Raw genomic sequence first — 15,267 nt, 5'->3', positions numbered from 1 at the left:
AACAATAATTTTTTCAAGAATTATTCCTGGAAATATTAACTTATAAGTACATACACCTTTCCGTTTGAGCAACATGTTTATACATATTTGAACAAATATTATGTTAAACTTTAAACAATCCACTTGTTGTGTTAATCTTATCATTTTAAACTGATTGTTCGTTGAAGGATGCGATATTCTTCTAAAATGGATGAATACATAATTGTCAGATTTTATCATTAAAACGAAATTATATGGAAGCTATAAACACTTCTGTGTTTATCTATCTCGAATGAAATCCGGTGAAGTGTTCCACTGAATCACTGATTGACTGTCAATATTGAACGGCAATAAATTTCCAAAGATAAAATTTTACTTTACAAATAATCAGTGGACTGAAAGACTGACTTGGAGTTAATACAGAAAAATTACGCTTCGTTATAAACGTAATATTCCTAACAGGAGTTCTTTTATGAACCAGTGGCGGCTCGTAACATTGTGAATACGTGAGGCCCGTGGCTTTTTTTACTAGGTGGTCAAGAAAGAGAAAAAAAGCGTATTTTCTTCGTTTCTTAATTCAAAAATTTTTTGACTACTGATTTTAATTCGTTTAGAGCAGTAGTTTACATAATTACGTCTTCAAAATGGCGTTTCAAGAGATAAAACAATATTGTGAGATAGTTTCATTATCAGCTACCTATGTAGGTATTTGATAATATAATAAATATCTATTAAATTACTTTAAATTTATTGTTACTTTGTTTTGTTGTAAGGAAGTTGTTTTTTATTTACATTAAATTAATATTGTACTATCCCTCACACTGTCATCAGACACTATCCGCGTACTATACGACGCGTTCATTAACCGCGAACTGAAACTATAAGCAGCTTCGAGAGGGCCTTAGTTTCCTCCACGTTATTTTAACCGCCTCGCATGGAGGGGGAACTGTAGCAAATTGTAGGTAAGTATGTCGAGCTTATAAGCAAAGAAATTCTGCCTCACTGTGGTGGGGACTAGTGGTGAGTACATTGGAATCGCAATCAGCCGCTTCTTGGTGATTTTTCCCGTTGATTGCGAATTGTGCGCATGGTCTCTGAAGCAGCGAAGTATTTTGCCTCAAACAATTGAGAGTAAGTAAAATTCTTCGTTTGATAACTGAAATGGTATATTGTTTAAGGCAATTTGCATTTAAAAAGGTATGACGAACAAGCGCACCACTCGATGCAGTAAATCAAGTTAATTAAAATTTGCAACGACGCCACCAGGTAGTCAGAACGGCTCTGCATACGAATGTCCCCTCATCGCAGAAAACTGAGGGCGTTATTGCAATGGGTAATGAGAAAAGGGTTGCCCGAGCACGCGACCATCTAGCTCGGAATAAAGCGATAAATAAAAATAATAGAGCTGTAGTCGGACCCTGGGGCGTAATTCAATGAATTGAACGGAAGGATAATGCGAAAACAAAAGTCGTACTTCCACTTTAGCTGGTCAATAGGCGAAGTCACATGAAACGCTGTACGAAACAGACCAAATTTAATTTTCGAAGCAGTTCGCTTCATTTTTTAAGGATGATGTTAACTACCAGAGATAAAGTCAATTTATAATTTTCAAGCGATAAAGTCACTTTATAATTGACGAGCGATAAAGTCACTTTATAACTGTCGAGCGATAAAGTCACTTTATACTTGTCGGGCGATAAAGTCACTTTATACTTGTCGGGCGATAAAGTCACTTTATACGTGTCGAGCGTTAAAGTCACTTTATAACTGTCGAGCGATAAAGTCACTTTATACTTGTCGAGCGATAAAGTCACTTTATAACTGTCGCGCGATAAAATTACTCATAATTGTCGAGCTATAAAGTCACTTTATAAGTGTCGAGCGATAAAGTGACTTTATAATTGTCGAGCGATAAATTTACTTTATAACTGTCGGGCGAAAAAGTCACTTTATACTTGTCGGGCGATAAAGTCACTTTATAATTGTCGCGCGATAAAGTTACTCATAATTGTCGAGCTATAAAGTCACTTTATAACTGTCGAGCGATAAAGTCACTTTATAATTGTCTGGCGATAAAGTCACTTTATAATTATCGGGCGATAAATTGATTTTAATGTGTCCCATATGCAACCTGAGCAACAGTTTCGTCTACAAATATTCTCTACTGATAAAGCTTGGGTATTTTACTTCCTAAATAATCACAATAAAAAAGTTCTTTATAGTAGGATCTCATACAACTGGCATCAAACAGTCAAAAATTGGAACACTTTTTCAAACTACGTACGTACACATCTTGTATGGTATTCCTTATCACTGTAGACCAATTCCCTCGTAAAGCAGTTGATAAAACACCAGTTTGTAACACTCCATTTTAATGATCTCAATTAAACTGGACGCAGACCTCGTAATCTATCGGTACTTACTATTTCTACTGAGAATATTGCCGGATATTGGTTATTTATTGGCAATAACATGCAGGCGCGTGACCATTTTTCAGTGATATGCATTAGAAATAAATGTAGCATGTAACGAAGAAAGCACATATGCGAACATTTTCAGTAAAATTTAGTCACATAACATAAACAATACCGATAAACTAGTTTAATAATTAGTTTTTCATTTAGATATATATGTTGTCGTAATTCGAAATATTTGTATTACACTTTTTATGATCGTTTCTTTATTATTAATTATATTATTATATAAAAAATGCATTTATATCCGAAATTTGTTTTCGTCAGATACCCGACACCGTAATTGGGACTCTTGTAAAGTCCACCCCGGCTCACCCCTAGGGTTTCCTGGACGTCAACTCGGATGGCGAACGGCGGCACACAATCCCCCCTGCAGCTGTGGAACAATTAGCACGCGAGATCGACGGCTCTTACTTTGCGTGAGAAGAGAGAGAGGTCGAGAGCAGCGGCCGTTTTGATAACTTTCAATGGGGCCTCTCCACGTTTCTCCTCGAAATTAACCGTGGGTAATGGATATTTGCTTTCATGTGGCACCTTCGATCGCGGAAAAGGAGACCCCCCCCCTTTTGGGTTCGGGGCGATGGGAATCAAATGTCGTCACTGCTCATATCTTTTACATCATTAACTTTATATTTAACCTAAGACACGCTTTATCGCGGCCGGGCGATAAAGTCACTTTATAACTGAGGCGCGATAAAGTCACTAAAGTCAATTACTACAAGCATTAGGTATATTTAACTCAACACAGACTTTATTCACGACTCGGAAGTTTTCTGAGCATAAAGTAACTTTATAACTATGAGGAAAATCACTTTGTAACTGTCGAATTTATAAGTCACTGGGCGATAGTCACTTTATAGTTGCAAGACGATAAAGTCACTTTATAACTGTCGAGCGATAAAGTCACTTCAAGACTGATTTATTTATCCTTTAATGGTTAACGCTAAGCGATAAAGTCACTTTCACTTCATGACTGATTTATTTATCCTTTAATGGTTAACGCTAAGCGATAAAGTCACTTTATAACTGTCGAGCGATAAAGTCACTTCATGACTGATTTATTTATCCTTTAACGGTTAACGCTAAGCGATAAAGTCACTTTATAACTACCGACTCATGAAGTCAATTACTACATTATTACACATATTTTTTGTCGATGGCAAAATCATTATTCACGGCATTACGAACAAGTTTTATGGGCGATAAAGTCACTTTAATGTTGAGCGGCAAAGTTGTTTTAAAACTGTTTTTATTTATCTTACATTAAGACAATCTTCTGTGGATAATAGGTTTATACTTTTGTTATTTTCTGTTTAATCATGGCAAGTTTTCTTTGCGATAAAGTCACTTTATAACTACCGGGTGATAAAGTCACTTTACAGCTGTTGAGGGATAAAGTTCTTAAAAAAGTGCTTTTATTTATGTTTTATTATACGGATATCTGTCTTCTACCAATAAGTTGGGTAAAAGGAAACGATAGTAGTTTTCTCACCAATTAAAAGCATAGTGATCCTTCTGGCCAAATCCACGTGGTCCTACACGGAAGGGTTCCATCGTGATGTAATCTCTGTCGCGTATCACGACTCACCCAATTCTGATCTGATCGCCCATCCGCTATCGGCGGGCGCAACATCAATGGACCCAAACCATCGGCTGCAACCCAGCAGATAATATTTCCGCGCGAGTGCACCCTCTCAATCACCACACCTCATTACCCCTTCATCGGGCTCTCCCTCCGCCCCTCGGTCCCGCTCCCCGTCCGAGAGGTGACATGTGTAATCCGCAGCAGCTGATGGATCGTCATTTGTTCGAGCGGTCACCCCGCCAGGATCCGCTCGACATAGGCGGGGGAATTAGGTATGGGAAATGGTATCGTTTATAATTATTGTTATAACAGAATAGGACATTTTGTAGCTGTGATGCGATTGTACGTATATCTTTAGGATTTCAAAAAAAATTACATTTTAATTTAAAAACTGATGACGTTGGCACAAAATTCTAATAAATGTAGTTTTCTACAAGTTTAGATTATGTAATTAGATAATTATTATATATTATGTAGCCCCATGGGAAAAAATTCAGTGCTGATATACGAGTATTACATCTCCATCCATATACGTTTTTCGGGTCGCTGAATCCGAATCCGGTGGTTGACTGAGGAAGTTAGCACATGTACAAGGTTAATTGAAGGTCAATCCTTATTTTTTGATGGTATGTAATACAATTTTTGTCCACGGATTCTGAAACAGCCAGGAATTTTATGTTCGAGTTATTTTTTCATTTTCAATATCATTTGGTACGCCTATGTTCGGTATACTATGGCCAGTGTCAGTCCGCTATGGTTTCATGGGCTTCACAACTTCACACCTTTTGTTTTATACGGAACATTTCCTTCGTAACTTGATATCCTTGTATGGAATTCCTTCGTGCATAGGCCGGAGAAACTCAATTTTGCACGATTATTTTTACCAAGTCAAGTTGAATAATCACAGCGTCAAAATATATAAAAATTAATTTTCGCAGTTATTAAATTATTTAAAGTAAAAGACGATATATAGCAAATATTGTTTGTGCATCCATCATGACAAATGCCATCGGAGGCGCAATTATGCATAAGTTGTTATAAAACAGAGATTCAGAAGCACGACATTTATTTTATATGTTGCAATTGCTATCGTGATAAGGCCAACATTACGATTTGTTTTTTGTAAGGGTCAAATGCATTAAAGTTTTATCGGAAATGTAAGAAATAAGGATGCCGCCATAAACATTTCACAGGTCAGGACCCCAACTAGTAATAAATTATATGCAAATCCGGGAATCAAAATACTGGATTCCGTGAAGTAATAGAATCGAAATAATTATGATGGCACTGTTTATCAAAACATAAACACTGATAGTGATTTTTTGGCATTTATTAATGTACTATTCAGCGGTTAAATTAAATCTATAAAAAATTGTTTAAACAAAATGTTATTTGATGAAAAAAAAAAAAAATTTACTTTTTTTATTTGTAAAGAGAAAAATGAACATGAATGAACTGATGTTAAGTCTTGTTTAACGAAAAGCGTACCTTTCTATTATACACACACAAAAAAGTAAATATTCAAAGAGAGAATGCAGATTTTCTCAAGTTTTTAAATAAACAATAGTATCAAACGGAGAAAATATCATTAAATTAAGAAAATGATGATTCTTCAATTTAGTTCTTGATTTTCTTGTAATATTAGTTCATTGGGAATAATATATTATCAGTTTGAGTATTTAACAGAGCTTAATTGAAATAGATCTGNTGAAGTAATAGAATCGAAATAATTATGATGGCACTGTTTATCAAAACATAAACGCTGATAGTGATTTTTTGGCATTTATTAATGTACTATTCAGCGGTTAAATTAAATCTATAAAAAATTGTTTAAACAAAATGTTATTTGATGAAAAAAAAAAAATTTACTTTTTTTATATGTAAAGAGAAAAATGAACATGAAGGAACTGATATTAAGTCTTGTTTAACGAAAAGCGTACCTTTCTATTATACAGGGTCCTAAAAAGAACGACAGTATCTTGAATTTGTTTGAATAAAGTAACAGAGTAAAAAATTAAGATATCTCCCTCGCTACCAAACAAATTCCATCTCTTTTCCCCGAGAATATTCATAATTTGTTAAAGAAGCACCGGCAGGACATCGCCAGGATTACACTAGAGGCGAGAAGGTGTCGCGGGCCTCCGGAGCCCTAATTGCATGCCTCTGATGAGCCCTGCGACAGGTCGTAATTAGAGGACGATGATTGATGACGTGTCATATCTGCAAACTTATCGTAACGCCAGTTGCCTGGCGCATTAACATATACCCGGGCCTGAGCGGCCTGAAATCGATATCCTGGTTATAGGAACACTGGAAAAGGGGGGTTCACATTTAAATTTATGAGAAAAAGGTCCCCACTCAAACAGCACGTCCAAATTTACAATTTGATGTAGAAACATCAAATGAAGAAAAGCTATAAATGCACACTGAGAGAACTGGATTGGTGATTATGAAATTGGGAAACGGAAACGTTTCAACGTTTTTTCGACTTAATGGAATTGTTATTAGTGTTACTTTCTGACCAGTAATGATAGTTTAACGATATAAATCCCTACGCAGCGACGTTCTCCCTGGAGAGAACATGAAGTGCACCAATTTCTGTCCGCTTATCAATCAATTCCTCGAAACCGCTCCGAACGCAAATAATAATTATTTACGGTTTGCCACATCGGATAACCCCTGACCGTTGACGGGTCGGATGCCACTCACTCTTTTTTTTATGGTTAATAACTGTTACGGTTTTAATTAAAATGGCAATTATTGAATGATAATGCCCTTATTTATAGCTGTAAATTATATTCCGCGCCCAGATTTCTCGTAAATAAGAAATAATGAGGAAATAAGACCGCAAACAATATTAACATATATATTAACTGGTGATTATGGAGAAATTTGCTCCGAAGGGGAGTGCAGTGGGTTTAGATTGTTCAACTGTTGCACAACTTTCCAGATACTGTGACTAAAAATAAATTATTTACAATTGATAGTGAATTTTGTGAATTAAATGGATTTCGTCAGACTTAAATAAAATTTTTAAACGTCGGCAACTTTACACGAATGATAAGTGAATGATATTTCGAAAATAGAATCTGCATTTCATTCATTAACATTGCCCCAGCCATTTTGATCGGTGGTATAACAATTCTAGAAACCACCAGAAAAACGCGTAGGCGAGATGCAATTCATAAAAATAATGATACAAGTGACTCTTTTTCGAAAACTCAATACTAACAGTTATATAGGTCTAGACAAAATTGTACCACATATTCCTGGGGTCAAAATATGACCTACGTTATCCAGGAATGGTCCAAACTAGTCCTAAAATTTTGGAGCGAGCTTAGAGGTCAATCAACAATAAAAAAATTAAAAACCAATGGGTCAACAACGACAGGAATGTAAAAGCCAATGGGACAAGAATAAAAATTACAAAAAAAATTGTGAAATTGTGAAGGAAAAGAAGAACTAGAGTAACACAATTCAATTTACTTAAAATAAATGTTTAAAATTACACCTGTTTTCATGGACAATGATTAATTCGTCAAAGAAAATTGAACTGTACTCTATTGTAAAGTTAAAATAATAATTTACTCATTTTTTTTAAACCTTATCAAGTGAAGTTAATGTTCCTTGTTAACAGAAACCTATGTATGCAAAATATATCTAACACCGCAGATAAAATTTATAACTGTTGATATTGCGGAAAAAATAATGGTAAAATGTTTTTTTAACATTAAGTTTAAATTATTATTTACAATAATTGTTCTTATACATTTGTTTTTATTAACAAATAAATAACACAACATTTAAAATGTAAAAAAATGTCTTATTCGTTCATGTGTCTAGATAAAATGCTGTGTTTATTCGTTGTCGTTCACAATGGATCAAAAACGTATTAAAAGCTAGGTTAATGACCAATTCGTATTCCACTCATTTTACCCTGTCTTCCTTTAAAATTAACGATATTATGTCTGAATCGCCCTGTATAACAGCGCTAGTGTTGAGTGACATAGGTATAGCATTATTTTTATAACGTTAGTATTTAGTGTCGCAACTATCACAACATAAAGATCATAGATTTACCACATTTACACAAACTGACCCTTTAAATTTGTCCCCTCCCCACTACTCCCTTTCACTTTGTTGATAAACAACTCTGCAGTGCTCAACTAATGCTATGCCGAATCGCTGAAAATCCGGTATCCGGACTAAAGGTCACGCCCCTAGGAAAATCCAGGCTACATGTTTATGTTGGGATCAAATGTCTGCATGCTGGCAACACAGATTAGTGTAGGCATCGCATTTCCAGTACTGGAAACACGTGATGATACATATTTTTATATTTAGTTCGTGTATAAAAGGTACACTAATCCATGAAAGACAGACAGAAACAACTAAAATAAAAATTACTAGGTATTTTCAATGGGGTCAAATCGGGGATTCCAATAGGCTATTTCTTACTTGCTTGTTAAAGTTTAAATACCGAAAGGTTAATTTTACTTCTTTACAGTAATCAGCTAGCAAATACTTACGTATTTAATTTAATCAACTCATTCCCATTCGATTGTCGCATCCGCAACCATTATAATTGCTACGTTTCGTTTTATTACCGATTATAACAGAGACATCCGATCATGAGGTGTCTGTTAAGCACCAGGATGTATGCGTAAACACACTTTGATAATTGGCCACACCAAAACAGAATTTTTAATTTAATAATTTATTGCCACTGGCGCCAATTCAGCGACATACTGTAGGAAAATATAACAAAATGAAAAAACAGTTCTCGTTGCGATAATGACTTATTTTGAGGTTAGATTTCCCTACACACAAAAAAGTAAATACTTGAAATGAACCTAATCAGCTTGTATTGAGTAATTCCTAGTCTCATATATCCGCAAGAAGATATTTATTTGAAATGAAAAATATATATTCTTGTTTGTAGTAAAATATATTCTTCATTTAATAGCGCCATAGTTCAAAATAAAATTAAATGCATCATTTTAAATAATTTCCACTCTTGTTTTGAGAAAATCATGTTCTCACATTAATTATAATTTATTCACATGGAGAAAATTTAACAAGCACTTCAATTCTATCATTTACTCAATGTGAATATACCGATATCTTATGTAAATGATATTCGTTTTTTTGATCCGAGAAATTTACATGGTTTAGATATAATATTTTATTGGCTCTCTTTAAATTACAGAAAGTATTAATTTGAATAGAAAATATATTGATATAAGTTAATCGATTATTCTACACAAAGACTTTCCGACTCAGTACGAATTTATGATGTATTCCCAACAAAAAATAAAATAAATAGCTTTAAGTTTATTAATGGTTCCCTTGAAATCAAATAGTGTTTTTAAAGAAATAGATGTTTACATCAAATAGATTAAACCAAATGTTCATAGTGATAAGAATATATATTTATAGTATATAATTATATACCTATATTTACATTTGTACATAAATACATTTACATTGGATATTTCGATTATTCCAAATTGTTCCAAAATGCCAATATCGCTGTTTGGGAAAGTTCTTTCAAAGTCCAAGTTAATCTGAAAGAAAACACTATATGAAACAAAACCAAATAAATCAAACTCAAACAAAGCTTAATGTTATACAGAAAATAATTAAAACTATACACAAGTTAATTTTTGTGAAATGCATGAATGTTAAAGTACTGGGAATATTACAAAACGGACAAATTTGACTTAGTAAATTTAAATTTTTAATCAAAATGAAGTAGTTTTTCAAATATTAAAAAGCTACAACTTTTTTATGACAACACTTGGGAAAATTCATGTATTAAATGAATATCTTTACAAATGATTTTCCGGATAATTTAAATAACTAGAAGCTGATGGGTTAAAAAGTTAACTATATAAATTTAGGGCGAAGTCTTATTATTAAAGCAGGATTTGCACTTACCTAAAAATATCTGCACGGTTTCACTAGAATGTCTCCAATCTGTTACCTAGTAATTGCTCCATACTTTCTTCAACTGGTTGTAAAAAGCTTAATTAAGTACATTTTTATACTCTAACTCTTAAAAAACTGACGTTCTTGATGCTGTAAACATAAATGCTATTGTACTCTGTAATGCATAGGTATATTTACAACTTGCAGTTACTTACCTATGTGCAAAATGCAAATGGCGGCGAATAATGCTAAACTAAACAACGAAACGTTAAGTATGAACTGCTGAACAGAAAAGGAAAAGAGTCTTTTCCTTTTCTGTTCACTAAAGACGCGAGCTTCAGACAAACGAAACATCTAGAATACGTTGCCTCGTTTAACTTCGCAAAACGCGCCGACGCACTTCACCGTGCCCTCCCTCACCTGCATTCAATCTATGCAGTGTCCCACGTAAATGGTTTTACTGGGTGCGCCCGATAAATTTAGAATGAATCAAATTTTATATTTTACGGAATAATAATAATAACCTCATGAATTTTATAAAGTAAATATACATATTTATTTTGAATGGAAAGTGGCAATTCTTTGCTAGATGCAACCGATATTTTATTAAAACTTCATTTAATTATTTGTTTGTATTCATTTGCTAGATGGTACATACTTGTAAAATTTTCCTTCAGATATTTTAATTATTATAAATTTGTAAGTTTATTATTGAATAACAAAAAAGTAATACCTAAAGCCGAAAATACCGATTTTGGTCTATTATTATGTTTTTGTATTTTTATATAGAGATTATTACTAACAATGAAAATATTATCAATGTAAATTAATGTACTGTTTGATATTTCTATATCAATAATTTATTTGCATCTCCTTGAGGAAATTAGCTATTATTGTTAAAGGAATCATATTATTAGAGAAATTAAAATATCTTTTTAGACATTTAGACTGAAGCTAGTTTCTTTTCATCAAGAAACAAGTGGATGTAAAATAGTGAGCCACGTATTCATTTTAATTCCCCAGATCTATTTCAATTACGCTCTGTTAAATACTCAAATTGAGAATATATTATTCCCAATGAACTAATATTCCAAGAAAATCAAGAACTACATTTAAGAAACATCGTTTTTTCAATTTAATGATAGTTTCTTTCCTTCAAGAAACAAGTGGATCTAAAATAGTGAGCCTCGTATTCATTTTAATTCCAGATCTATTTCAATTAAGCTCTGTTAAATACTCAAACTGAGAATATATTATTCCCAATGAAGTAATATTCCAAGAAAATCAAGAACTAAATTAAAGAAACATCATTTTCTTAATTTAATGATATTTTCTCCGTTTGATACTATTGTTTATTTAAAAACTTGAGAAAATCTGCATTCTCTCTTTGAATATTTACTTTTTTGTGTGTATAGTTATATGTTATAAAGTAAAATTCATCTATTGTGCACAAAAGTAGGCACTGTGGGTGGCATATAACCTACAAAATATAATTGACAAAAGGTTCTGCTGGCGAATGATTTTCGTTGTTAACTAGATATTGCGTGGACAGGGGCTTTAGTCCGCAGAGTAGGTGGTTCCTACTATATCATTAGTTAAATATTACGATATTTATTTAACACATTTTTGTGAGCATTATGCATTTTCATTAATTTTATCGTCCATTTTTGTGTATATTATACCTAATATGCAACAAATGTACAAATTTCATTGCAATATTGAAAAATATATGACCAATTCTCAAAAAATAATTTTCGGCGCCCTAAATATATGAATACATCATAATAGTGACACTATAATTAGGAATTACCCTGTATGTTCGTCTTGAAATATATCTCGGTAATGATAATTAAATTAGCAAGTGTATGCGAAATCAAGGCCTGTAACATTTCAAGTTGTTTAAATAACACTATCCATTTCGGTTTTGTTTACACAATTCATTTCTTTCTGTCTGTACCACTTGCAAATATTCCATTAACTTAATGTTATATGTATTCTGATCACATAAATACATTTAAGTACTTTTTTGTAAATTCAATTTGTTTTACAGATTTTTTTATAGGGCACATTACTTTGCCCGTTAAGAAAATAACGAATCCTAAAATTAATGAGCATAATTAAACCGTAAATAGCTTCAGCGCCAACAGAAAAAAGAAATAACTCTTTCAAAAGAGACAGTATATATTTTATAATTCAAATAGTTTCGACCGGCAGTGCACCACGTGGAAGCGCTTAGGCTGCTCATCGAGTTCTAGTACTTGCATGAATCACGAGGTGGCGCCTGCGTCTATATATTCCAAACACCGTACTGTCGGAATGTATTCAGTCAAATTCAAAGTTCAAGTCTCGTTACTCTGGTTTCACCTCAGATCGAATAAATCTTTCGCCTTTTACTAAAGATTTCCGTGGGGTGGAACACTCAAATGAGTCTATAACCAATTTTTTTTGTGCCCGGCGAAAGCCGGGCCTGCAAGCAAATTAAACATAAGTCTATCTCACTTGAAGTTACTAAAATTGCTTCAGATTTACTGATGTAGTTTTTAGTTGCGCTCCAATTTATGTATCACGTATGCATGCGTATGCGCGTAATATTTTTTAGTTAGGAGAAAGGTGAAATATATTAAATCTTATAAAAATTATATGCTCTTCCTCTTCTTATGCTGCTAAGCGGGCTATCCTATCAGTGATTATTTTGCCTAATTCTAATTTGTGCTATTTTGTGAGAAAAAAAATCAAATTATCAAATTAGAATATTAAAAAGGAATCTAATGCAAATGCAGTGGTATTCAATATTCACCTTTTCTTCTACCGGACCCCTTCAAAATAATGTTTTATATTCACGTATCCCGTTTCTTAATCACAGTTGGACTCGGGTAGAGTAAACATGCTTTAGTATTAGTTAAGAGTTAGTATAGGTACAATACCATTAATATAATATTTACATTGGAATTTGGGCACAAAAATAAAAAAATTGAGCTTTGCTTATTAGCACACAGATGGTTGAACATTAGTAAGAACTAGAACAAGCCTTCTGGATTAAGTTAATTCCTGTTTGAATATTTTAAATGAATAGGAAAGAATATAACACTGTGGACCACTGGAAATTAATGTAATTGTTTATTTAATCATTGACTTAATTTGTTTCGCATTTATGTACCTGTAAGAGGCCCTGTTTGAATAACACTGACCTAATTGCTTAAAAAACTACTAAGGACATTACAAAATCTGAAGGGTGTGGAAACAATTTTTGGAGTTTTGTCAAAGAAACGTAAAAATCTTTATTAGTTATAAGCAAGGTTTTATTAAATTGACATTTCCATGATTTGCTATTTTTGTTAATCGACTTTCATATACCCCAGCTTCTAAGGGCTTACAATAGATGCCTAATGAGTAATGAGAGTAGTTTGTGATTCATTTACTTCGAAATTTCATTAGTTTCACGCCAATCTGGATTTGGTGTAAGAAATAATCCACCTATCTTTATGTTGGCACCTCGATATGTCAACTTTTTTATACATTTTCGTAGGTATTTGGTCCATCATGAAACTTTTTGGCTGGCGTACGTCCTCGAAAGATCAACTGATGAAAAATTTTCATTTGAAGATCAATTTACAATATTTTACATACATCCAGCATCTTTAATCTGTTAGCGTAATTATTAATATGTTCTGAGTCTACACATATCAATGATTGAATATGTATCGCATCGTTAGACTTGCTTCTATTTTGTGATATTTATAATATAGTTTTTAATCTACAAGTGTTATCTTCCTGAATACTATTTACCCAGCATGAGCAAACAATTTAAAACGGTGTATTTACTCATTCAGTCAATCACTGATATATTTACCTACATATGTTTTCCAGCAGGAATAGAGGACGAATACAGATTTATCTTTTAATACTGTGTCTGTTGCTTAGAGTAAATGTAAACAGACCAAACACATATACAAATAAGATAAGGCGAGGACAACGACGAGATCTACAATGATTGTTATTGTTTATTTTTTAATCCAGCACTGACATTTGCGAGAGGCTGACCAAATATTTGGTATTTAGCTGGAGCTGTACACACACATCCCTTTTCCTACTGTTACTATTGTCTGGTTTTTGAATTCATTCCGTGAGAAAAGCTAAGAAAGAGTAGTACATACTTGTAATTTATATACTTTCCTTTCCAAATTCTATTATTGTAGTATGTATAGACATTTATATTTTTAACTGAACAACTACCAAAGTACTTTTCTACGTAAATGTAAATTCTGCATTCAATCATGTTTTTTTTCAAATGGTGTGAGCACTCAAGATTATCCTTTAACTGAAATAATAGAGATACCTAATCTTATCTAAAAAATCTGGTATTTGTTTGGGATTAACAGTTGAATTAATATTTATCATTAGTTCGAGTTTAAAAAAATGTTCTGAGGTGACGCCTCATCTGTTGAAAAATTAAGTTAGGTTACGTTTATAGAACATCTTTACTGTGCAGAAATAATACTTATATCAAAATAAAATAAGGGCAAGATTTTCGAAAAACTATCAAAAGTTAGATTATCATGTAGCAGTCAAGGTTTAATAATGTTTCCAAAAAATTTACTGTTTTAAATAATGTAGATTTAAAAATAACTGAACGTGTTGCAAGAAGCGCCTATTCAACTTCTCAATTTAGACTAATAACACAATTGCTATGTGAAGCTAATATATAGATATATAGATGTATAAAGTATCGGTGAGATACAACCTATAAAATATATGTCATCTGTCATATATTTAAATGTCATTACGACTTTGTCGTTTGGGATACTGACGAAAACTAATAAGTACGAAACCGATCTATTTGGTGAACGATCTTAACTATTTACTAGATATTGGGGGCGTAATTTAATGCCAGCCGACGCATATAGTCGATGAAGTCGTTTCCCACCATATTAGTTAAATAGGTAGAACTTTAAAATTATATACAAAACAATATTTATTCTGGTATTCCAATTATAATTTTTATTATAACCTTTTATTCGTTAACAGTTTAATAGTCTATTTAACAGGTAAGTTAATAGATATTAATTTTATTATGTACAAGATAAATTTTGTAATGTTTTTGTACAAGTGGCGACATCTGTGGACGAGTAGACGAATAAAGTTAAATTACTTTACCAAACCGAATTATTGACCCGATATTATTACAAACACTGTTATTACTTGTTATTACTTCCTATAATATGGAGAAATAATTTCAATATCGTTCAGTAATAATGCAACCCGTACTAAAATATATTCTTCATATTTTAGTGGCAAAGT

At 32.7% G+C, this 15,267-nt stretch overlaps 1 long non-coding RNA gene and 1 other non-coding gene across 2 annotated transcripts; one reads left to right on the top strand and one right to left on the bottom strand.

Annotated features, from left to right (window-relative positions):
* Window positions 1-9,468: 9,468 nt before the first annotated feature.
* Window positions 9,469-10,269, bottom strand: LOC108909384. The gene is made up of 3 exons (XR_001964415.1): window positions 10,185-10,269; window positions 9,979-10,119; window positions 9,469-9,605 (listed from the first exon to the last, which is right to left on the bottom strand). It is a non-coding gene; the product is annotated as an uncharacterized LOC108909384 (long non-coding RNA).
* Window positions 10,270-12,318: 2,049 nt separating this feature from the next.
* LOC111691598 lies at window positions 12,319-12,437 on the top strand. Its single transcript, XR_002762995.1, has one exon. It is a non-coding gene; the product is annotated as a U5 spliceosomal RNA (small nuclear RNA).
* Window positions 12,438-15,267: the final 2,830 nt, after the last annotated feature.

Source organism: Anoplophora glabripennis, unplaced genomic scaffold, assembly GCF_000390285.2.
Source record: "Anoplophora glabripennis isolate ALB-LARVAE unplaced genomic scaffold, Agla_2.0 scaffold143, whole genome shotgun sequence".
NCBI lineage: Eukaryota > Metazoa > Arthropoda > Insecta > Coleoptera > Cerambycidae > Anoplophora > Anoplophora glabripennis.
This window is presented reverse-complemented; position numbering and strand designations above follow the sequence as displayed.